Below are 23470 nucleotides of genomic sequence, written 5' to 3'. Positions count from 1 at the left end.
CTGGTGCAGAGGAACAGCAGACTCTGTCACAGTGAGCACTGGCAATGATTCAGTGCTGGTGCAGAGGAACACCAGACTCTGTCACAGTGAGCACTGGCAATGATTCAGTCCTGGTGCAGAGGAACACCAGACTCTGTCACAGTGAGCACTGGCAATGATTCAGTCCTGGTGCAGAGGAACACCAGACTCTGTCACAGTGAGCACTGGCAATGATTCAGTCCTGGTGCAGAGGAACAGCAGACTCTGTCACAGTGAGCACTGGCAATGATTCAGTCCTGGTGCAGAGGAACACCAGACTCTGTCACAGTGAGCACTGGCAATGATTCAGTCCTGGTGCAGAGGAACAGCAGACTCTGTCACAGTGAGCACTGGCAATGATTCAGTCCTGGTGCAGAGGAACACCAGACTCCCCATGAAGAGACGTAAACAAGAAGTTATACATAGGAATACCAACAGAGCATCAGAGGCACAACAAAGCAACACCATGAGGCAAATCATTCTCCACAAACACAAGGTCTCCGCTAAAAGCACTCAACAAGAGCCCCCTTTAAATAATAATAGAATACAGGAAAGTGGTCCAGTCCCAACTAAATTGACAAGATCAAACAGAGCACACAAGAGCTTAATGACTCTCATCAAGGTAGCAATTAGGAAATACAGGTGCTCAAGAAACATAGAAACCCAACACTCTGTGGCACACCACAGAAGCCTACAGGAATCATGACAGACTTAGTCTGGCATTTTCCTCTGACTTCTTTCATTAACAAAACATTTTGACCCGCAGAACTACGAATCACCAGATTTTTATTTCGTTTGTTTTTTGCATCATTCTCTAACAATTCCAGAGACTGTTGTGTGTGAAAATCCCAGAAGATCAGCAGTTTCTGAGGCACTCAAACCACCCCATCTGGCAACAATCATTGCATGGTTAAATCCATTGTTCCCCATTGTGATGTCTGGTCTGAACAACAACTGAGCCTCTTGATCATGTCAGTATGGTCTGATGTATTCATTTGCTGTGCTATGATTGGCTGATTAGATATTTCCATTAACGAGCAGGTGTAAATGTCTACCTAATAAAGTGGCCACTGAGGATAATGTTGGAAACTTGGAATTGTGTTGGAAAATATGTACAAGAGAGCAACAGATTTCAAATTCAAAGTCAAAAAGAGAAAACTCAATGAAAAGCTTGCTCGCAGCAGCATCATAGCAAGAGATAAGCAGCATTCACAAGAAAAACATAAATTATAAAAGTTTTTATGTGAAAGAGAACAATTAGAACAAAGAAAAAAATCCATATTCCTCAAATTCTTCTCATTTCTCTCAGCACCTAGAGATGGAGTTTGTAAGTTTCTTAGTGAAATAAATAAAAATACATTTTAAATGCTTTAATATTTTATCAAGCTTTCTTTAAGGCTGCATATAGCAACAATCTTCGCCATGACAGAGTGAGCATGATTGGGCATCTCCACTGTATGGATGGAAAGTGTTCACACGGATTTATATTCAGAACAAGCTTCCGCTTTATTTCAAGTTGACATCAACAGGGGAATCATATGTCCTGAAATAAATGCTCCTAGATCCATAGTTTTCATTAATCTTATTCTATTTCTTAACTACTTTTCCCCACATTATCTCTACCCTGCATGTGTTTTGTATACATAGAGTGAGGTTAGCTTTTCACAGTGTAGTGCCTATCTGCTGAGTCAAAGCTTTATACTTTGGCTTTTGTTAGGGTCACCCATGCAAAACAGTCAAAATGTAAAGGCCAATTTAAGAGTAGTCTGTAGCGATGAGCTACACACAGAGCTAGAAATAACGACACACAGTCTGTCAGTTGCACTCGAGACTAGTTTATTCAAACTTCACGGCACTAGCTTTTACGCAGTTCCGTTCCCGCCCTCTCCGGGCGGAAATGATGTCAGAGGTGCATTACAAAACTCTCTTCTCGCGTGGGCTTTCTCCCCTTGCTGGTGGAGAAGAAGGCCCAGCACCATTTTGTGGCTGGCCTCTCTGCTGACGCGGGCGCCATTTTGTGAGCCGGTTCACCTACATAGAAAGTGGGTTGCCACATAACCCCCCCCCAAGAACCTGTGAATCGGTGATGCACCCCCCAATGTCCACAGTCTGGATCAGTCTCTGTTTGGGCGGTCTTCCTCTGTGCCGCGGTGCCTGAGCCTCGACCGGCTGCGCCAAGTCCACGTGGGCCGCTTTGAGTTGGTCCACCATGAAAACCTCCTCTTTCCCCCCAATGTCCAGAACGTACGTGGACCCGTTGTTACTGATCACCTTGAACAGCCCTTCGTACAGCCGCTGTAGCGGTGCCCGGGGTGCGCCCCTTCGTACAAATACAAACTTACAGTTCTGCAGGTCTTTGGGTACGCAGGTCGGGCTCTGTCCGTGCTCTGAAGTGGGTATGGGGGCCAGGTTGCCCAGCCTGTCCCGTAGTCTGTCCAGGACTGCTGCGGGTTCTTCCTCTTGCCCCCTTGGGGCTGGTATGAACTCTCCTGGGATGACCAGGGGTGCGCCGTACACCAACTCGGCCGACGAGGTGTGTAGATCCTCTTTGGGTGCTGTGTGGATTCCACGCAGGACCGAGGGAAGCTCGTCCACCCAGTTAGGCCCTTTCAGGCGGGCCATGAGAGCCGACTTCAAGTGACGGTGGAAGCGTTCCACTAGTCTGTTCGACTGTGGGTGTTAGGCAGTTGTATGGTGTAACTGTGTTCCTAAAAGGTTGGTCACAGCCAACCACTGGCTGGGGGTGAACTGGGCGCCCCTGTCGGAGGTAATGTGGGCCGGTATTCCGAAGCGTGCTACCCAGGTTGCAATCAGCGCTTGGGCGCAGGAATCGGCAGTTGTGTTGGTGAGCGGGACCACTTCTGGCCATCTGGTGAACTGGTCTACCATAGTTAGGAGGTACCACGCTCCTCGCGACACTGGCAGGGGCCCCACGATATCCACATGAATGTGGTCGAACCTCCGGCAGGTGGGTTCAAACTGCTGCGGTGGAGCCTTGGTGTGCCGCTGCACCTTGGCCGTTTGGCACTGCATACACGTTTTGGCCCATTCGCTGACCTGTTTGCGAAGTCCATGCCACACGAACCTGTTGGAGACCATCCAGACGGTTGTCCTAATAGATGGGCGCACCAAGCCGTGTATGGAGTTGAAAACTCGCCACCGCCAGGCTGCCGCGACGATGGGGCGAGGTTGGCCGGTAGCCACGTCACACAGGAGGGTCCTCTCACCTGGGCCTACGAGGAAGTCTTGCAGCTGCAAACCCGACACTGCGGTCCTGTAGCTGGGCATCTCATCGTCTACCTGCTGCGCCTCCGCCAGTGCTGCATAGTCCACCCCCTGGGACAGGGCCTGGATAGCTGGTCTGGAGAGTGTGTCCACCACGACGTTGTCCTTTCCCGAGACATGCTGGATGTCCGTCGTGTACTTGCAGATGTAGGACAGATTTCGCTACTGGCAGGCCGACCAGGGATCAGACACCTTCATGAGTGCGAAGGTCAATGGTTTATGGTCCGTGAACGCGGTGAACGGCCTGCCTTCTAAGAAGTACCTGAAATGCCAGTTTGCCAGATATAGTGCCAACAGCTCCTGGTCGAAGGCACTGTACTTGAGTTCAGGTGGCCGTAGGTGCCTGTTGAAGAATGCCAGGGGTTGCCAGCGACCCTCGATGATTTGCTTCAGCACCCCACCGACTGCTGTGTTGGATGCGTCCACTGTGAGGGCGGTTCATTCTGAGGTGCACCAGCATCGCGGCGTCTGCCAAGGCTTCCTTGGCTTTAACAAAAGCGGCCGCAGCCTCTTTGTCCCAAGTAATGTCCTTGCCTTTACCCGACATCAGGGAGAACAAAGGGCACATGATACGGGCTGCTGAGGGGAGGAAGCGGTGGTAGAAGTTCACCATACCAACCAACTCCAGCAGGCCTTTGACTGTGCTGGGCTGGGCGAAGTGGCAGAAGTGTTGTCCCGTCATTGGTAATCCTGTGGCCCAGGCAGTCGATGGTGTCGAGTCCGAACTGGCACTTGGCCGGGTTGATCGTGAGGCCATAATCACTCAGGCGGGAGTAGAGCTGGCGGAGGTGGGACAGATGCTCCTGACGACTACTGCTGGCTAAGAGGATGTCGTCCAAATAGATTAACACAAAGTCCAGGTCGTGTCCCATCGCATCCGTTAGCTGCTGGAACTTCTTCAGGCTGAACGGGGTGATGAGTGCTGTTTTGGGGATATCTTCAGGCTGTACCAGGATTTGATGGTATCCCCAGACGAGGTCTACCTTGGAAAAAATGCTGGCCCCGTGCAGGTTTGCCGCAAAGTCCTGTATGTGCGGCACGGGGTAGCAGTCTAGAGTTGTAGCCTCGTTCAGTCTGCGGTAGTCGCCGCATGGTCTCCAGCCTCCGGCTGCTTTGGGCACCATGTGCAGGGGGAGAGGCCCATGGGCTGTCAGACCGCCGTACGATCCCCAATTCCTCCATCTTCTTGAACTCCTCCTTCGCCAGGCGGAGCTTGTCTTGGGGGAGCCTTCATGCACGGGCGTGGAGGGGTGGTCCCTGGGTCGGGATGTGGTACTGTACTCCGTGTCTGGGCATGGCTGCCGTGAACTGCAGTGCCAGAGCCGATGGAAAGTCCGCCAGGATTCTGGTGAATTCGTTGTCAGACAGCGTGATGGAGTCCAGGTGTGGGGCCGGTAACTTGGCTTCACCCAGGGAGAGCGTCTGGAAAGTCCTGGCATGGACCAGTCTTTTCCCTTGCAAGTCGACCAGCAGGCTGTGGGGTTGCAAGAAGTCCGCCCCCAGGAGTGGTTGGGCCACAGCGGCCAGTGGGAAGTCCCACGTGAATCGGCTGGTGCTGAACTGCAGCTGCCACTGTGCGGGTGCCATAGGTCCGTATCGTGCTGCCGTTTGCAACCCACAGAGTGGGTCCCGGCTCCCTTTTGCGGGTGTCATACCCCATCGAGGGTAAGACGCTGATTTCCGCTCCAGTGTCAACTAAGAAGCGGCGTCCCGACTGTTTGTCCCAGACATACAAGAGGCTGTCCTGGTGGCCAGCTGCCATAGCCATTAGTGGCGGCTGGCCCTGGCGTTTTCCAGGAACTTGCAGGGCGGGTGACAATGGCAGGTTTCTGTGCGCCACCACTGGTGGTAGAAACACCACTGTTCACTGGCCTCCTCCCTCCTGCCTCTGGGTTGTGTGCGCTCCATTGCCGGGCTTGGTCTGGCCTGCTGTTGGGCACGCGGCTTGGTAATCTGTCCGACAGACGCCCTGCTCTCCCTCTTGGCTTTCCACAGCACCTCTGCCCGGGTGACCACCTCCCGGGGGTTTCTGAAATCTGCGTCGGACAGCAGCAGGCATATGTCCTCGGGCAGTTGCTCTAGGGACGCCTGCTCAAACATGAGGCAGGACTTGTGTCCTTCAGCCAGGGCCAGCATCTCGTTCATTAATGCTGACGGTGGCCTGTCTCCCAAACCATCCAGCTGCAGCAAGCGGGCACCTTGCTCACGCAGTGAGAGGCCCAATGTCCCTATGAGCAGCGATTTGAATGCTGCATATTTGCCTTCTTCTGGGAGTGACTGTATGAAATCCTCAACCTGGGCGGCTGTCTCCTGGTCGAGGGAGCTCACCACGTAATAGTAAAGTGTGGAATCCGAAGATATCTGCCGAATCTGGAACTGGGCTTCTGCTTGGTCAAACCACACATGTGGTCGCAGCGTCCAGAAAGTTGGCAGTTTTAGCGAAACTGCGTGAACAGATGAAGAGTCGATCACCTTTGGTCCAAATCCCGTTTGGACCGTCGGGGTCACCAATGTAGCGATGTGCTACACACAGAGCTAGAAATAACAACACGCAATCTGTAAGTTGCACTCGAGACAAGTTTGTTCAAACTTCGCGGCACTGGCTTTTACGCAGTTCCTTTCCCGCTCTCTCCGGGTGGAAATGATGTCAGAGGTGCATTACAGAAGTCTCTTCCCACGCGTGGGCTTTCTCCCCTTGCTGGTGAAGAAGCCCAGTGCCATTTTGGGGCTGGCCTCTCTGCCAACGCATGCGCCATTTTGTGAGACGGTTCGCCTGCGTAGAAAGTCGATCGCTACAAGTCCCCCAATCCTCCAGATTCAGAGGTTCAACTCAGGGCGAAAAACCCTGACTGGTATGTCAAAATTGTTATGGAAATAACAATGAAGAATTCTTCTACATCTGAGTGCGGCAGTATTTCTGAGTCTCCACCTGGGACTTGCATAACTGATAGTCGTGAAGACTGAGATGAAGCTACTGACATAATGAAGCTACTGACCTGAACACCGGCAGAGATGAAGGGCCTTCATTGCTAACCTAAATGCCTTAACCATGCATTAATCATGTAGTTTCCATTTATCTCTCTCCTAATTTCCATCTGCCTATTATCTACTGATTGGCTGCACACTGCCAGTCAAATCAACTGATTGCATTGTATTTGAGATCAAATTCAGGCATGTACGAAGGGTGATTGATAAGTTCGTGACCCAAGGTAGAAGGAGTCAATTTTAGAAAACCTAGCACATTTATTTTTCCTACATTTGCACACTTAGTCCAGCGGTCATGGAGCATATGACAATAGACAATAGACAATAGGTGCAGAAGTAGACCATTCGGCCCTTCGAGCTTGCACCGCCATTCTGAGATCATGGCTGATCATCTACTATCAATACCCGGTTCCTGCCTTGTCCCCATAACCCTTGATTCCCCTATCCATAAGATACCTATCTAGCTCCTTCTTGAAAGCATCCAGAGAATTGGCCTCCACTGCCTTCTGAGGCAGCGTGTTCCACACCTCCACAATTCTCTGGGAGAAGTTGTTCCTCCTCAACTCTGTCCTAAATGACCTACCCCTTATTCTTAAACTATGCCCCCTGGTACTGGACTTTCCCAGCATCTGGAACATATTTCCTGCCGCTATCTTGTCCAATCCCTTAATAATCTTATATGTCTCAATCAGATCCCCCCTCAATCTCCTTAATTCCAGCGTGTACAAGCCCAGTCTCTCTAACCTCTCTGTGTAAGACAGTCCGGACATCCCAGGAATTAACCTAGAGAACCTATGCTGCACCTCCTCCACAGCCAGGATGTCCTTCCTTAACCCTGGAGACCAAAACTGCACACAATACTCCAGGTGTGGTCTCACCAGGGCCCTGTACAAATGCAAAAGGATTTCCTTGCTCTTGTATTCAATTCCCTTTGTAATAAAGGCCAACATTCCATTAGCCTTCTTCACTGCCTGCTGCATTTGCTCATTCACCTTCAGAGACTGATGAACAAGTACTCCTAGATCTCTTTGTATTTGTCCCTTACCTAACTCCACACCGTTCAGATAATAATCTGCCTTCCTGTTCTTGCTCCCAAAGTGAATAACCTCACACTTATTCACATTAAACGCCATCTGCCAAGTTTCTGCCCACTCACCCAGCCTATCCAAGTCACCTTGAATTCTCCTAACATCCTCATCACATGTCACACTGCCACCCAGCTTAGTATCATCAGCAAATTTGCTGATGTTATTCACAATGCCTTCCTCTAGATCATTGACGTAAATCGTAAACAGCTGTGGTCCCAATACCGAGCCCTGTGGCACCCCACTAGTCACCACCTGCCATTCCGAGAAACACCCATTCACTGCTACCCTTTGCTTTCTATCTGCCAACCAGTTTTCTATCCATGTCAATATCCTCCCCCCAATGCCATGAGCTCTGATTTTACCCACCAATCTCCTATGTGGTACCTTATCAAATGCCTTCTGAAAGTCAAGGTACACCACATCCATTGGATCTCCCGCGTCTATCTTCCTGGTTACATCCTCGAAAAACTCCAATAGATTAGTCAAGCGTGATTTTCCCTTGGTATATCCATGCTGGCTCAGCCCAATCCTATCACTGCTATCAAGATATGCCGCTATTTCATCTTTAATAATGGACTCTAGCATCTTCCCCACTACTGATGTTAGGCTAACAGGGCGATAGTTCTCTGTTTTCTCCCTCCCTCCTTTCTTAAAAAGTGGGATAACATTAGCCATTCGCCAATTCTCAGGGTATGGATCCCTTCTTTGTAGAAGTCGGCGTCTTGGACCTCCAGAAGTGGTCCACGGTAGGGGTGCTTGATAAGTTTGAGGCCTAAGGTAGAAGGAGCTGAGTTATAAACTTCAGACTTTCTGCATTTTCACTCAAAGAGCTGAACTGCATGTGCATGTAACAAGACCTGTATAATTCGTCTCCTTCTACCTTAGACCATGAACTTATCAATCACCCCCTGCTGTGGACCACTTCTACAAAGAAAGGATCTGTATGCTCCACGATCGTTGGACTAAGTATGTACATGTAGGAGGGGACTATGTTGAAAAATAAATATGCTAGTGTCACATACCCCGTGACAGGGATAAAGAAACCAGCAGAAATAGAAACCACTTTGGACTCCAGTATTGCTATAAACTACTAATATTTATTAGTAACTACACAATACAGTAAATATCAATGAATAGATATATAAGTACGCAAATCAGTAAGTATGGAAATATATGTATAAAAACCAAGCTTCTTTAAGTCTAGGGGTAAAAAGATACAGTCTTACGATGTTGAGTAAAGTTCAGTTCAGTTCAGTTCATGGTATGTAGTTGAATAGTGATGGGGAGAGAGAGAGAGAGTGAGTTGAGTCTTCAGGTGAGCTGATGCCGTTGATCTTCTCATCATCCTCTGAAATCCTTTACCAGTCACCGACTGTGACTTTAACCAGGGGGACCAGTTTTCCTGTAGTGGAGCTATCACCCCGGCAAGGGTGGACACATAGACAACTCCCCACCAGTCAACCCCTTCTCCTTCACTGGAATAGCAATTTGGATCGATCCGCCTGATCGATCTTCCAAAACCCACTTTCTCTGTGGGCACAACAATGCTCATTCAGTGTCCAGATCATGTGTCTGAGGTCTGTATCATCTGACCTCCTATTTATTTCACCAGGCTGAGCATCACCTGTCATTCAAAGAGTCCCTCCTTCCTTTGTCTGCAAAGAAATGCAAGCAGGCAACAAGTCCTTGAAAGTAATATCAACAACCCGCCTTCGGTCACCATAGCAACTTTCGAGCTTCTCAGTGCTGTCTCTAAACTCAACTCAGTAGAAATCCAAAGTTACTTCCAATGCCTTAAAGTGACAGTCCAACCGTTAATCTTCGTTTTTCTCTCTCTCTCTCTCTTTTCAAAAGCAACATATCGGTGGTAAATAACTCTCTCTCTCTCTCTTCAAAAACACAGTTAATAGGAGTACTCCAGGATCTCCTCATGCTAGGCTTTGTAAAATTAACTCCCTCTACCTTAGGCCATGAACTTATCAATCACCCCTGGTAGTTGGTGTATAACAATTGTCTACTTTTTATAATTCTCCTTGAAGTTCCCTGCTTAGTTCAGTGGAATTACCACTTTTCTTTCCATAAATTCTTTTTTCGCTACTCTTTAAATCAATATCATTCTAAGTAAATTAACATTGTTGACAGTGTGCGTGATGGTTTCCTCTGAGCTCAGAGACATATCCTAACCGACAAAGGGTTGCCATTAGAAGTGCCATAATCCTAACAGCCTTTTTGAAGGTCTGAAAATGAGAGAACCAGCAGAAAGTCTCAATAGTGATTATTTCAATGTGAGAGCCTGGCCAGTTTAGTGGGCCCAGCTTGCTTCTTGTGAGGTGTTTTTGAACACAAAAGACTCCAAACACTCAGATTTAATAGGAATAGAAGTCATCCATTTTTATATAAAAAAAATAAAAGTGAGGGTATATTTCTTGCAATTGTTGTTTTCAAGCTGTTGACATTCAGTGGTTCTGGATCCCGATGCATAATGTACTGAAGGTTGGCAACAAGGAACAGGAAGTAATTGGAAAGGCAAATGAGTGCAAGCTGATTTAATCTCAAGGGTAGTATTATCTTGTTCCAAATACTTAGGCCCCTGCTGAGACTGCATCTGGGATATTATATACAGGTCAGGTCTTCGGGGCCAGGCAAGATAGACTTGCAGAATTAGGCCATTTAGCCCATCAAATCTGCTCCGCTATTTCATCATGGCTGATCTAATTTTCCTCTCAGCAACAATGTATCCCTTCTCCCTGTATCCCTTCATGACCTAGCGAATCAAGAATCTATCAACCTCTGCCTTAAATATACATAAAGACTTGGCCTCTACAGCTCCCTGTGGCAAAGAATTCCACAGATTTACCAGTCCCTGGCTAAAGAAATTCCTCCTCATCGCTGTTAAAAAAGGACACCCTCTATTCTGAGGCTGTATCTTCGGGTCTTTGACTCTCCCACCATAGAAAACATCCTGTCCACATGCACTTTATCAAGTCCTTTCACCATCCAAACCATTAATTGGTATCAATTAGGTCACTCCTCGTTCTTCTGTATTCTAGTGAATACAGGCCCAGAGCCATCAAATCTCTTCATATGACAAGCCATTCAATCCTGGACTTATTTTTGTGAACCTGCTTTGACCCTCTTCAATTTCAGCACATCCTTTCTAAGATAAGGGGCCCAAAACACCTCATAATAAGCCAGCTGAGGCCACACCAGTGCCTTATAAAGTTTCAACATTACATCCTTGCTTTTATATTCTTATCCTCTTGAAATGAATGCTAACATCACATTTGCCTTCCTCACCACAGACCCAACCTGCAAATTAACTTTTAGGAAATCCTACACAAGGACTCCCAAGTCCTTTTGTACATCAGTTTTTCTGTATTTTTTCTCCACTTAGAAAGTAGTCAACCTTTTCATTTCTTTTACCAAAGTGCATGACCATACAATTCCCAACACTGTATTCCATCTGCCATTTTTCTGCCCATTCCCCTAATCTGTTTAAGTCCCTTTCTAACCTCTTGAGTTCCTCAAAACTATCTGCCCCTCCACCTATTTTCACATTGCCTGCAAATTTTGCAACAAGGACATCACTCTTTCTACTTGTGTCACCACTTTCCGTGAACAATGTACGTGTAGTCCCAGGTCTCTCTGTTATACAACACTCTCCAATGTCTTGTCATTACTGTGAAAGTCCTGCTCTGGTTTAATTTACCAAATCGCAACACTTCACACTTGTCTTAGTTATACTGCACCTGCCACTTCCTGGCCTCTGGTTCCAGAGGACTGATGAATAGCTGAAATGGCACGATTGTTTAAAAATGGTAGTAAAAACAAGACAGGAAAATATAGGCCAATGATTCTGACACCATTGGTGGGTAAATTGCTGGAAGGGATTCTGAGAAATACGATCTACAAATATTTGGAGAAACAGTCTGACTTAGGACAGCCAGCTTGGCTTACATCTGACAGATCTCCTGGAGTTCTTAAAGGAGCTAACAAAGATGGTAGATGAGGGTAGGGCAGTCGGTGTAGTCTGAATAGACATTAGCAAGGCATTTGACAAGGTCCCTCAAGACGGGCTACTACAGTAGGTTAGATCACATCGGATCACGGGAAAGATAGCTAATTAGATTCATAATTGTCTCAGTGCTAGGAAGTAGAGTGTGATGGTCGAGGGTTGCTTCTTGGACTGATGGTCAGTGTCTACTAGTGTGCCACAGGGGCCAGTGCTGGGACCTGTGTTATTGGTACAAATAAAGTCATGAAGAAGTACAGCACAGAAACAGGCCCTTCAGCCCATCTAGCCCATGCTGAAGCCATTTAAACTGCCTACTCCCATCGACCTGCGCCAGGACCATAGCCCTCCGTATCCCTATTATCCATGTACCTATCCAAACTATTCATGTGATTTGGATGTGAATGTGCAAGGCATGATTAATAAACCTGCAGATGATACTAAAATATAGAGTGTTGTAGGCACTATAAAAGGTTATGAAAAATTACAAAGGGATCTAGATCAGGTAGTTACTTTGGTTGAGGATTAAGAAATGAATTTCAATCCTGATAAATATGAGGTCTTGCAATTTAGGAGAGCAAACCAGGGTAGAGCTTGAACAATGAATGGCAATGCCTTGGGGAGTGTTACGGAACAGAAGGGCCAAGAAGTCCACGTGCACTGTTCACTGAAAATGGTATCACAGGTAGATAGATTAGTTAGGAAGGTGCTTGCACATTGTCCTTCATTCGCATTGAGTAGAGGTATTAGAAAGCTATGTTATTTAAGATGTTGCAGGTTCTGCACCTGCAGTATTCTGTATATCTTTGGTCACACTGTTATGGAAAGGATGTTATTAAATTAGGAAAAGAGCAGACAAGATATACCAGGATGTTGCTTGCACTTGGGGGCCTCAGTTGCAAGGACTATGCCAAGGATTGTAGGAGATTTTTGATTGAGTTGATGGAGATATAGAAGATCATGAAGGGCATAGACAGAGTGATGGTATCGGGTTTGCTGTCTGCAAAGTTCTGAGCTCAAAGAAATATCTTAAGCCATATCCGATATACGGTAGATTGATATGGGTACCCTCACTAAAAGGAGGTTATACTGTTGCCTCCTCCTCATCAAAAGCTAGACCCTGTGTATCCTTCATGGCAGGTATAACTGCCAATGCCCACTATTTGAGCCGTGGCTCCTCCACTCTCCCAACCAAGGAGAAGATACTTTCAACTTTCGAAGTAATTTAAACAGAGTTTATTTTTAGTTATGCATGTTTATATTTTGGCAAAATTCTTAAAACATATTTAAAACTCACAGAGGATTTCTGTTTTATAAAAGATTTCCAAATTACAAACCATTTCCAAAACACAAAGGATTTCCAAAATACAGGTACAATTCCTATAACTTAAAAAGATGTGCCATTGATTGTAGACGAACAAGTCATCTATTGCAGAAATCGAAGGCAGAGAAATGGATTCCAGTCACCCCATCTTTCTGTCATCCTTCTTGTCAGTGCTTGACCATTCCTAACAAGCTTGACTGCTCGTTAACATTTATGCTGTTTATTGCTACTTGGTGACTTCACATGCATCTGATGTTTTTGACTTACATTCATCAGACCAGGTGAAGGTATTGTTTAATAAAGCCAAAGCGAATCTTATTGTTTCCTCTTGATTAAATAATAGTCCAATGAGGACCCTATTGTTCTCTTGTTTACAACAAGAGGCTGATTGGAGGCTTAAATTACTCAAAAACAATTCTTTGACCCCTGGAATTATCAGGAAGAATTAGAAACCTGAGCCTGCCGAAAGGCACCCCCCCCCATCCCCCCACAGGCCCTGGATGGTGAATATCCATCACAAAAGCACAGTATTTTTCTCACGGAGGGTGTTAAAACCAAGAAAGCATAGGTTTAGGATCAGAGGTAAGGAACAGCAGAAGCTGATGCTTCATGAAAATAGTGATGCATATTTGTAATGAGTTTCCAGAAGTAGTGGTTGAGGTGACACATTAGCAACTTTTAAAAAGTTATCTAGATAATTACATGGACAAGAGATGTTTAGGGGGTTATGAGGCAAACGTGGGAAGATTGGACTAGCTCTCCGAGCAGTGGATGAATTGGGCTGAAGGACATGCTTCCATGCTGTATGACTTTGTAACCCTAGTGTCAGGCAAAATATCTTATCGATCTCTACTTTTCCTCTTCCCCCTTCTTACATAATTTGGTTATATCTGTAACTTTCTGATCTATAGCAACTCGAGGTTGAGGAAAAAATGTGGAGTCTATGGGAATTTTGAAAGAAAACAACTAGGGCATCTACTATCTCTACCACATTCTTTTTCAAAACCTTGTGATGAATGTCCACAAGATTTTCAGATTTATTGGTCTCCAGGCACATTAATTTTTCTAATATTATTCTATTATGAGTGTTATTTTCTTCTCATTATTCACTTTCAACTTGTTCTCCTCCACTTCCAAAAAGTATTTTCCTGTTCTCTTCCAACAGAGACACAAAATATTTAATTCCCTTTTAATTTTTCCATTACTTTTTTCCTTTAAAAATAAATACTGTATTTTCCTACAGTTTTTTTAATGTTTCTTAATATGTTTATCACTAGATAACTTTATTAATATCCCTTGTCTTGAACCAAATAGATGTGGCTTAATAGCTCAGAACAATGACCATGTTCATTTTTTTCTGCACTATCCAATTCTGTCACAATGTATGCTGAAATGTCAGAACCCAAGTGTGGAGGAAAGACAGATTCTAATGTAGAGATGACGACCAACTCATAAGAAATTCATAAGAATTTCAACAGTACGTGCAATCTCAGCCAAGTGACACTGCGAGACGTAGTATTCTCAAAACTAGCACCCTGCAGTTGGCGCTAATCAGGCATCTGCTTAACTAATACAAGTAAGATAGAATCGCCAATCCTATCAAAACAAACTTAATAAGTTTGAACAGAAAGCACCAGGAAGCTGCATTACAAAGAGCAAGTCGCTCGAGGTGAAACACAAAGAATTCAAAACAATTACTGACTCTCGTTAAAAAACAATTAAGCAATTCAAATGCTCTAAAAATCTCGGAACCCAACACAGACCTGTACAGTTCATAACAGCTTCAGCATTCCAAGTTCAAGATTGATTTTACTTTAATTGTAGGGTTAGGAGGAACTGTGGCTTTGATTTCTTTGCTGCTGATTAGCATTTGAAGCATAATAGGATTCCAAAATTGCAATAACTAGTGGTTTTAATGAATGCAATTCCTATGGAGTATACAGATCCCACCCTGCACCAAGTCAAGTCAAGTCCAGTCAAGTCAAGTTGCTTTTTATTGTCGTTTCGACCATAAGCTGCTGGTACAGTATACAGTAAAAACAAAACAACGTTCCTCCAGGACCATGGTGCTACATGAAACAACACAAAACTACACTAGACTAAGTGAGACAACACAAGGCTACACTAGACTACATAAGACAACACAAAAACTACACCGAACTACAGACCTACGCAGGACTACATCAAGGGCACAAAACAGTGCAGGGCAGTACAATAAATAATAAACAAGACAATAGGCACAGTAGAGGACAAATTACAATATAATAATAAATGATGTAGATGTCAGTCTAGACTCTGGGTATTAAGGAGTCTGATGGCTTGGGGGAAGAAACTGTTGCACAGTCTGGTCGTGACAGCCCGAATGCTTTGGTACCTTTTGTCAGATGGCAGATACCTTTTGCCACCATACCCCTCCACTTTTCCTCTGTTAATAACTAACTATATATAATTAAATAATATATATATTTAATTATTCCTTTGGGTTCAGGTTATTAAAAGTATATTATGCAGGAAAATCAGAAATTTCACAAAAGCTTTTTCTATCAGTGTGCCAACAGAGGCAGATATTTTGCACGTAGCAGGAAGTTTCATGCTGATCTAAAATGTGCAGCATTACAGAAAAGCTGCACATTTGTTCTGGAGGCTTGAGATCAAATGCAATGGAAAATACACAATTTATTAAACTATGGTGTTGCTCTGAGAGACTGCAGTTTAATTCACGCCGTTGTGAATTTAGTGCCCTTCATTCACTAAGCTCCATTAGGGTTCATGTAAGTTGAGGAAGGTGGAATAAACAAGATGCGTCAGTTTTAAAGCTCTCCATGATTCTTAGTGATTCATTATATTCTGGCATAATGCACAGTTAAAGAACAAACTCTCACATTCGTAAAATATGGCTGTTGCTTAGTGAGGAATTGTAAAGTATGTCAGCAGCTTGGTTTTACCAGGACTGAATTTGCAAATGGCTCAACTTTCATCCTTCCCTACTCCTTTAATGCTTTCACAGTCAATATACAGATCAAAGAGCATGAACAGCTTGCCAGGTCTGAGTTTTTCTCACATTTGCTTTGAATCCCTTAAATATTTCATGACTTTGTCCAACATGAGATGCAACCTTGGTATATTATAAGATAAGGAGTTACATGCAAGGAGCAATTTAAGTTCACACTTCTGTTTCAGAGTTCATTTTGGTAATAAATGAAAAATCATAGGTTACAAGCATGCAATTTCTCAGCCTGCATTCTCTGAGTACAGCTTTCCCTTGTTATAATTTTCCCGACAGAATTTAGGTACTCGTGGTTTAAGATCATTTAAGGCTGCTTCAATTGTTCAAGTCACATGTGACTGCCATTAACAATCTTACTACACTGAACAGGAACTCACATGAAGTCCACAAGGTTGCTTATCCCAAAGATTATAAGTAAACGGCATCAAAACAATATTCTTATTTTGACTTCTAGCTTTCCTGATTCTGAAAATCCAAATTTGCTTAATGGAGATCCTTTAGCCTTCTGCAGTCTTCTTGTTCCTACTCAATATCTAACGTTGGAATAAAATAGAATCACAAACCAGCTGTGGCAGGGCTTGCACAACATTGCTTCCTACAAGGTGAGATTTGATAGCATAAGTAGCAACAATCCGTTACTGCCAGATGAATTCAATACCTTTTATGCGTGCCTTGACATACCCACCTGAGCCCCCATGTATCCAAATGACAGGGTAATCTCTGAGGCTGGCCCCAGTGTCCTTCAAGAGAGTAAATCCATGAAAGGTGTCTTGTCCAAATGGCACTCTTGGCCAAGTACTAAATATGGTGATATCACATGCAATGATGTGCCAGTACATGATTGGACAGAGCACTGAGCATGCGCGGGATTGCCAGAATGTTCCAGCACGTGGCTGGGTTAAGACGTGTTTGTTTATTACTGTAAATAAAAGTTCTCTAATTCTTCCAGAATATGATTCTTTACTGTTAACCCACGGTACATTTAGACAGAAGTAACACAACATGATGTCAGAAGTGGTTCTGGAAGAATAATATGGGAGAATCGAGAATCAAATGTCATTAGAAACGGGGATGGTGCCGGAGGATTGGCGTATTGCTCATGTTGTTCCATTGTTTAAAAAAGGTTCTAAGAGTAAACCTAGCAATTATTAGCCTGTGAGTTTGACATCAGTGGTGACTAAGTAGATGGAAAGTATTCTTAGAGATGGTATATATGATTATCTGGATAGACAGAGTCTGATTAAGAACAGTCAACATGGATTTGTGCGTGGAAGGTCATGTTTGACAAATTTTATTGAATTTTTTGATGAGGTTACTAGGAAAGTTGACGAGGGTAAAGTGGTGGATGTTGTCCATATGGACTTCGGTAAGGTCTTTGACAAGGTTCCACACGAAAGGTTAGTTAGGTTAGTTAGGAAGGCATCAATATCAAAATAGTAAAATGGATTCAGCAGTGGCTGGATGGGAGATGCCAGAGAGTAGTAGTGGATAACTGTGTGCCAGATTGGAGGAAGGTGTCTAGTGGTGTGCTTCAGGGATCTGTACTGGGTCCAATGTTGTTTGTCATATATATTAATGATCTGGATGATGGAGTTGTAAATTGGATTAGTAAGTATGCAGATGATACTAAGATAGGAGGAGTTGTGGATAATGAAGTAGGTTTTCAAAGCTTGCAGAGAGATTTAGACCACTTAGAAGAGCGGGCTGAAAGATGGCAGATGGAGTTTAATCCTGATAAATGTGAGGTGCTACATTTTGGTAGGACTAATCAAAATAGGACATACATGATAAATGGTAGGGCCTTGAAGAATGCAGTAGAATAGGGGGATCTAGGAATAATGGTGCATAGTTGCCTGAAGGTGGAATCTCATGTGGATAGGGTGGTAAAGAAAGCTTTTGGTATGCTGGCCTTTATAAATCAGAGCATTGAGTATAGGAGTTGGGATGTAATGTTGAAATTGTATAAGGCATTGGTGAGGCCAAATTTGGAGTATTGTGTACAGTTCTGGTCACCGAATTATAAGAAAGATGTCAATAAAATTGAGAGAGTACAGAGGAAATTTTTACTAAAATGTTACCTGGTTTTCATCTCCTAAGTTACAGAGAAAGGTTGAACAAGTTGGGTCTTTATTCTTTGGAGCATAGAAGATTGAGGGGGGACTTGATAGAGGTATTTAAAATTATGAGGGGGTAGATAGAGTTGACGTGGATAGGCTTTATCCATTGAGAGTAGGGGAGATTCAAACAAGAGGACATGAGTTGAGAGTTAAAAGGCAAAAGTTTAGGGGTAACATGAGGGGGAACTTCTTTGCTCAGAGAGTGGTAGCTGTGTGGAACGAGCTTCCAGAAGAAGTGGTTGAGGCAGGTTCGATGTTGTTGTTTAAAGTTAAATTGGATAGATATATGGACAGGAAAGGAATGGAGGGTTATGGGCTGAGTGCAAGTCAGTGGGACTAGGTGAGAGTAAGAGTTTGGCATGGACTAGAAGGGCCGAGATGGCCTGTTTCTGTGCTGTAATTGTTATATGGTTAATCAAAGATAATTGAAAAAAAAAGAAGAAAAAAGTTCAAACTGTAAATGGTAAAATGGAAGGTTTACAGCCCCCACCAAAACTCCAGCTGACTGGGAACGTAGCTGAGAATTGGAGGATATTCAAGCAATAGTCTGAGATATATTTATCGGTGATCGGAGCTGATAGAACAGCGGACAAAACTAAAGCTGCAATCCTGCTCCATGTAATCGGGAATGACGCAGTAGAGGTATATAATAATTTTGTCTTTGAAGATGGAGATAATTTCAATTTAAAGTCGATAATGGACAGAGTTGAAGTTTTTTGTATACCTAGGCATCATTTAACGTATGAGTGATATAAATTCTTCACATGTGCACAGAGGGCCACTGAATCAATTGATCAGTATGTTATGGAGTTAAGAAAGCGTAGTAGAACGTGCAAGTTTGGATTGCTCATGGAGTCCCTCATTAAAGGTAGACTTGTTTGTGGCATTTGAAATAATGCACTGAGAGAAAGGCTGCTGAGAGAGCAAGAATTAACTTTTGAAAAAGCTTTTGCGCTCTGCAAAGCTTCTGAGACTGTAATGTCGCAGGCTGAAGAGCTTTTTGTTGAAAGCTGCAATGTAAACGCTGTAAAAAAAGTGTGAATATATCAAGAAATATAATAATACATCGACAAAACCGACAGGGAGCAAGACAACATTTGAAAGAAAAAAGTCATGTGATCGCTGTGCGCGGGAACATCGCCCAAATCAGTGTTTCACATATGGCAAAATTTGCTACAACTGCGGTAAGACTAATCATTTTTCACGCTGCTGTAGAAGTAGAAAGAAGGAAAATAAAATGAAACAAGTAAGTGCGGTGATTGAAGATGAATATGAGGAATTTTATATAGATGCGCTTTGTGAAAGTGCTGACATGGAGAATATAAAAGCAGTAGCTGCAGTGTCTGAGACGACCAAACAGGAGGCAATTGATTATGTGAAAAAGCAATGGGAGGAGGAGTTTGCTTCAACGCAAGCGATGATGAAAGAGACACTGAGAGATTATGAGATTCAGTCTAATCACCATCTAGAGCAGGAGCAGTATAAGGAAAAAGTGAAAGCACAAGTAACGGAATTGATAAGTTTTATTGAAATGTTGAAGTCTCAGCATAAAAAAGAGATTACACAGTTAATGAATGAATTAGATGAAGAAAAGAAGATTAGTATTTCATTACAAATGGAAGTGGAAGGAGTTAAGAAAGCTACAGTACTTGAAGTACAACCCAGACCATATGTGGTCCAAACAGAGGAAGGAGCAATGTTAGAAAAAAATCACAAAGAAAAGAAGAAGCCGACTTCAGAGATTCAGTTATCTGATGCAGATTTGTTCCATGGTTAAATAACGTATTTGCTTTGATTAACGTTGTTAATTGTTTTTCTTTTTAAGGAAAGGAAGATGTAGTGATATCACGTGCAATGATGTGCCAGTACATGATTGGACAGAGCACTGAGCATGCGTGGGATTGCCAGAATGTTCCAGAATGTGGTCGGGTTAAGATGTAAACAACAGGAATTCTGCAGATGCTGGAAATTCAAGCAACATACATCAAAGTTGCTGGTGAACGCAAAGATGTGTTTGTTTATTACTGTAAATAGAAGTTCTCTAATTCTTCCAGAATATGATTCTTTACTGTTAACCCATGGTACGTTTAGATAGAAGTAACATAACACTAAAGATCTGCATAGACCAACTGGCTAAAGTAGTTACATACATGGTCAACCTCTAACTTCTATGGTATGAGGTTCTTCTTTGTTTCAAAAAGTAGTCTATTATACTAGTGCCCAAGAATAGCATGGTGACCTGCCTCAGTGACTACTGTCTGGTAGCAATTACAGCAATGGTGATGAAGTGCTTCTGTTATTACAAACACTGTTCCAGATGGAAATAATATTGCATAGGGCAGTGGTCCCTAACCACCGGGCTGCAGACCGGTACCGGGCCGTGAGGAAACGATAGGAGTCAACTGCACCTTTCCTCACTCCCTGTCACGCCCACTGTTGAACTTGAATGCACGCGAGGTCATTACCCATGCGAGGACATCAGTCAGTCATTAACCTACAACTACTCGATGAGTAAAAAACAAACGTTGCTTGAGAGTTTCTTTGGAAGAGATGGTAGAGGACATAAAAGGCCTAACGATGATGATAACGCAGAGACAGCTGAGGCCGAGACTGCAAAAAAAGAAAGCTTCCTTCAACAGAAAATACGATGAGTAATACATAAATTATGGCTTTATTGCGACCGGTGACTCGCACGCTCCGAGCCCCCGTGTGTGATATGTGGAGACAAGCTGTCTAATGAGGCAATGAAGCCCTCAAAACTGCTTCAGCACCTTGAGACCAAGCACCCTGCACTTAAAGACAAACCCGTTGAGTTTTTTGAGCGGAAAAAATGAGAGCAAGCAGGACAGAAGCAAGTGCTGAGAGCCACCATCTCCACAAATGCTGCTGCTCTGAGAGCGTCGTACTTAGTGGCTAGCCATATTGCTAAGGCTAAGAAGCCTTTCACTGTTGGTGAAGAACTGATTCTGCCTGCTGCCAAGGACATGTGCCGTGAATTGTTGGGAGAAGCTGCAGCTAACAAGATGGCACAGGTTTCTCTTTCAGCTACTACAGTTTGAAGGAGAATTGATGACATAGCAGAGGACATAGAAGCACAACTGTTAGAACAGCTTAATGAGTCTGGTTTTACTACCTGAGTCAAAAAGGTTGCCCCTGAATGCCAGTCTGCACACTATGTCACACACAGGGAAATGCTGGCTAGCCGAAAAATGTCACCTGATCTTAACAGCGTATTGAGTGAAGTTCTTGAAGTTATCAATCACATCAAAACAAAAGCCCTTAACTCACGTCTGTTTGAGCAGCTTTGTGAGGAAATGGATGCAGAGCCCAAACACCTTCTCTTACACACTGAAGGCAGGTGGCTACAAAGGGGGAGAGCCCTGGACAGGGTTTTTGAGTTAAGAGAACAGCCACAGAGATTTCTTTCAGGAAAAAAGTCACCACTGGCAGCACACTTCAGTGATGAGGAGTGGATAGCAAAACTCGCTTATCTGTGTGACATATTCAACCTGCTCAATGAACTCAATTTGTCACTTCAGGGAAGATAGACAACTGTCTTCAAGTTGGCAGATAAAGTGCTTTCACAGCCAAACTAGAACTGTGGGGACAGCAAGTGGACAGGGGCATATTTGACATGTTCCCAATAGTAGCTGGGAATATGGGAGAGACTGAGGCTCACAGCTGGTGCGCGCACACCTATCTTCACTGTCGACAGAATTCGAGCGTGACTTCCTAACCGCAAATGACCAAAAACGTGCAAAGGAATGGGTCCATGACCCATTTGTGAATGTCCCTGGTGAATCATCCATGTCAGCGCAGGAAGAAGATCAACTCCTCGAATGACAGTGGGCTGAAAAGTATGTTAGACATAACATCTCTGCCAGCATTCTGGATCAAAGTCAAGGCTGAATGTCCTGAGATAGCCACAAAAGCACTGAAAACGTTGCTTCCATTTCCAACATCATATCTCTGCGAAGCGGAGTTTTCGGCAATGAATACTAAATTGCGGAATAGACTGGACATAAGGAACCCCCTTATGGCTTATAATCGACTTATCACTATATTCATGCGAGGAAAATATGTGCTGTGTGTTTAATATTAAATTTGTTAGATAAACCCTTAGAAACAAAATTGAGTGTATTAGCCACTGATAAGTGACTTATAGTTGACTTATCATCTATATTCCGGTCGTGATTAACACACTACCCCCGTCGGCCGGTCTGCAACAATATTGTCAATATTAAACCGGTCCGCAGTGCAAGAAAGGTTGAGGACCCCTGGCATAGGGTATGAAGTTTTGTTCACACCCATAGAGGCAAAATCATCCAAGATAACAAAAAGGAAGTTTGGCTTAAGAAGACAGAAACTGGAGTAGTTGAACAGTATGTGGGCCCAACCCAATGACCTATAGTGCAACAGAACAAATGTAATACTTTGAAATTTTGTTACTTTCATCTCAAATTTGAAAGGATGTTTGAACATTGACAATGATTCACATTTGTAGATGTTGCAAGAACACAAAGTGCATGGAATTCTACATGCATGAACTCCAAGGAGGTATTCAGTGAGAAGAAAATAAATTTCAAGCAAGAATTTCATACTGCCTTAGCAACAGAAGTAGCAGTCAAACAATAAGGGGACAGGCAACATCACCTATTGAAAACTCAAAATGCTGACAAGATGAGGACCAGTTTTTCACCTTTAGAAAAGAAAAGTATCTATAAGGAGATATTATTGCAGTGGCAGTTTGCAACAGAATATTTATTTGCCAAGATTGTGGCATCAAGGGACAAATTGTCAACAATTTGTTTGAGAGAAAAGGAAAGACAAGGCAAATTCAAACAACCAAATAGTGTGAATCTTATTCAGTAAACTACTATGGCGCTCAGCCTACCCCAGCATTCCTAGTGGCCAGTGCTATTTATTGTCCTTGTGTTAAAATGTGTTTGTGGCATGTTCCAGTTTATTTATTGTTCCATTTTAGCTTGGGTTGTAGAGTTATTTACATGTGTTTTGTGGATCACCCTGACTGTAACCGGAGTGTGTAATAATCACCTCCCCCATTTGTATGTGACTGAATGGGTTCTCTCCCCAGGTCTTAGCAATCAAACGACGTTTCCGGCCAAGACGCTTCGTCAGGACTAACTGAAAGAAGAGCTAGTAAGAAATTTGAAAGTTGGAGGGGGAGGGGGAGATCCAAAATGATAGGAGAAGACAGGAGGGGGAGGGATGGAGCCAAGAGCTGGACAGGTGATAGGCAAAAGGGATATGAGAGGATCATGGGACAGGAGGCCCAGGGAGAAGGAAAAGGGGGAGGGAGTGAAAACCCAGAGGATGGGCAAGGGGTATAGTCAGAGGGACAGAGGGAGAAAAAGGAGAGAGGGAGAAAGAATGTGTGCATATAAATATATAATAGTTGGGGTACGAGGGGGAGGTGGGGCATTAGCGGAAGTTTGAGAAGTCAATGTTCATGCCATCAGGTTGGAGGCTACCCAGACGGAATATAAGGTGTTGTTCCTCCAATCTGAGTGTGGCTTCATCTTTACAGTAGAGGAGGCCATGGATAGACATATCAGAATGGGAATGGGACGTGGAATTAAAATGTGTGGCCACTGGGAGATCCTGCTTTTCCAA

The sequence above is a fragment of the Mobula hypostoma genome, chromosome 1 (assembly GCF_963921235.1).
Source record: "Mobula hypostoma chromosome 1, sMobHyp1.1, whole genome shotgun sequence".
NCBI lineage: Eukaryota > Metazoa > Chordata > Chondrichthyes > Myliobatiformes > Myliobatidae > Mobula > Mobula hypostoma.
Note: the sequence above shows the minus strand (reverse complement) of the source record.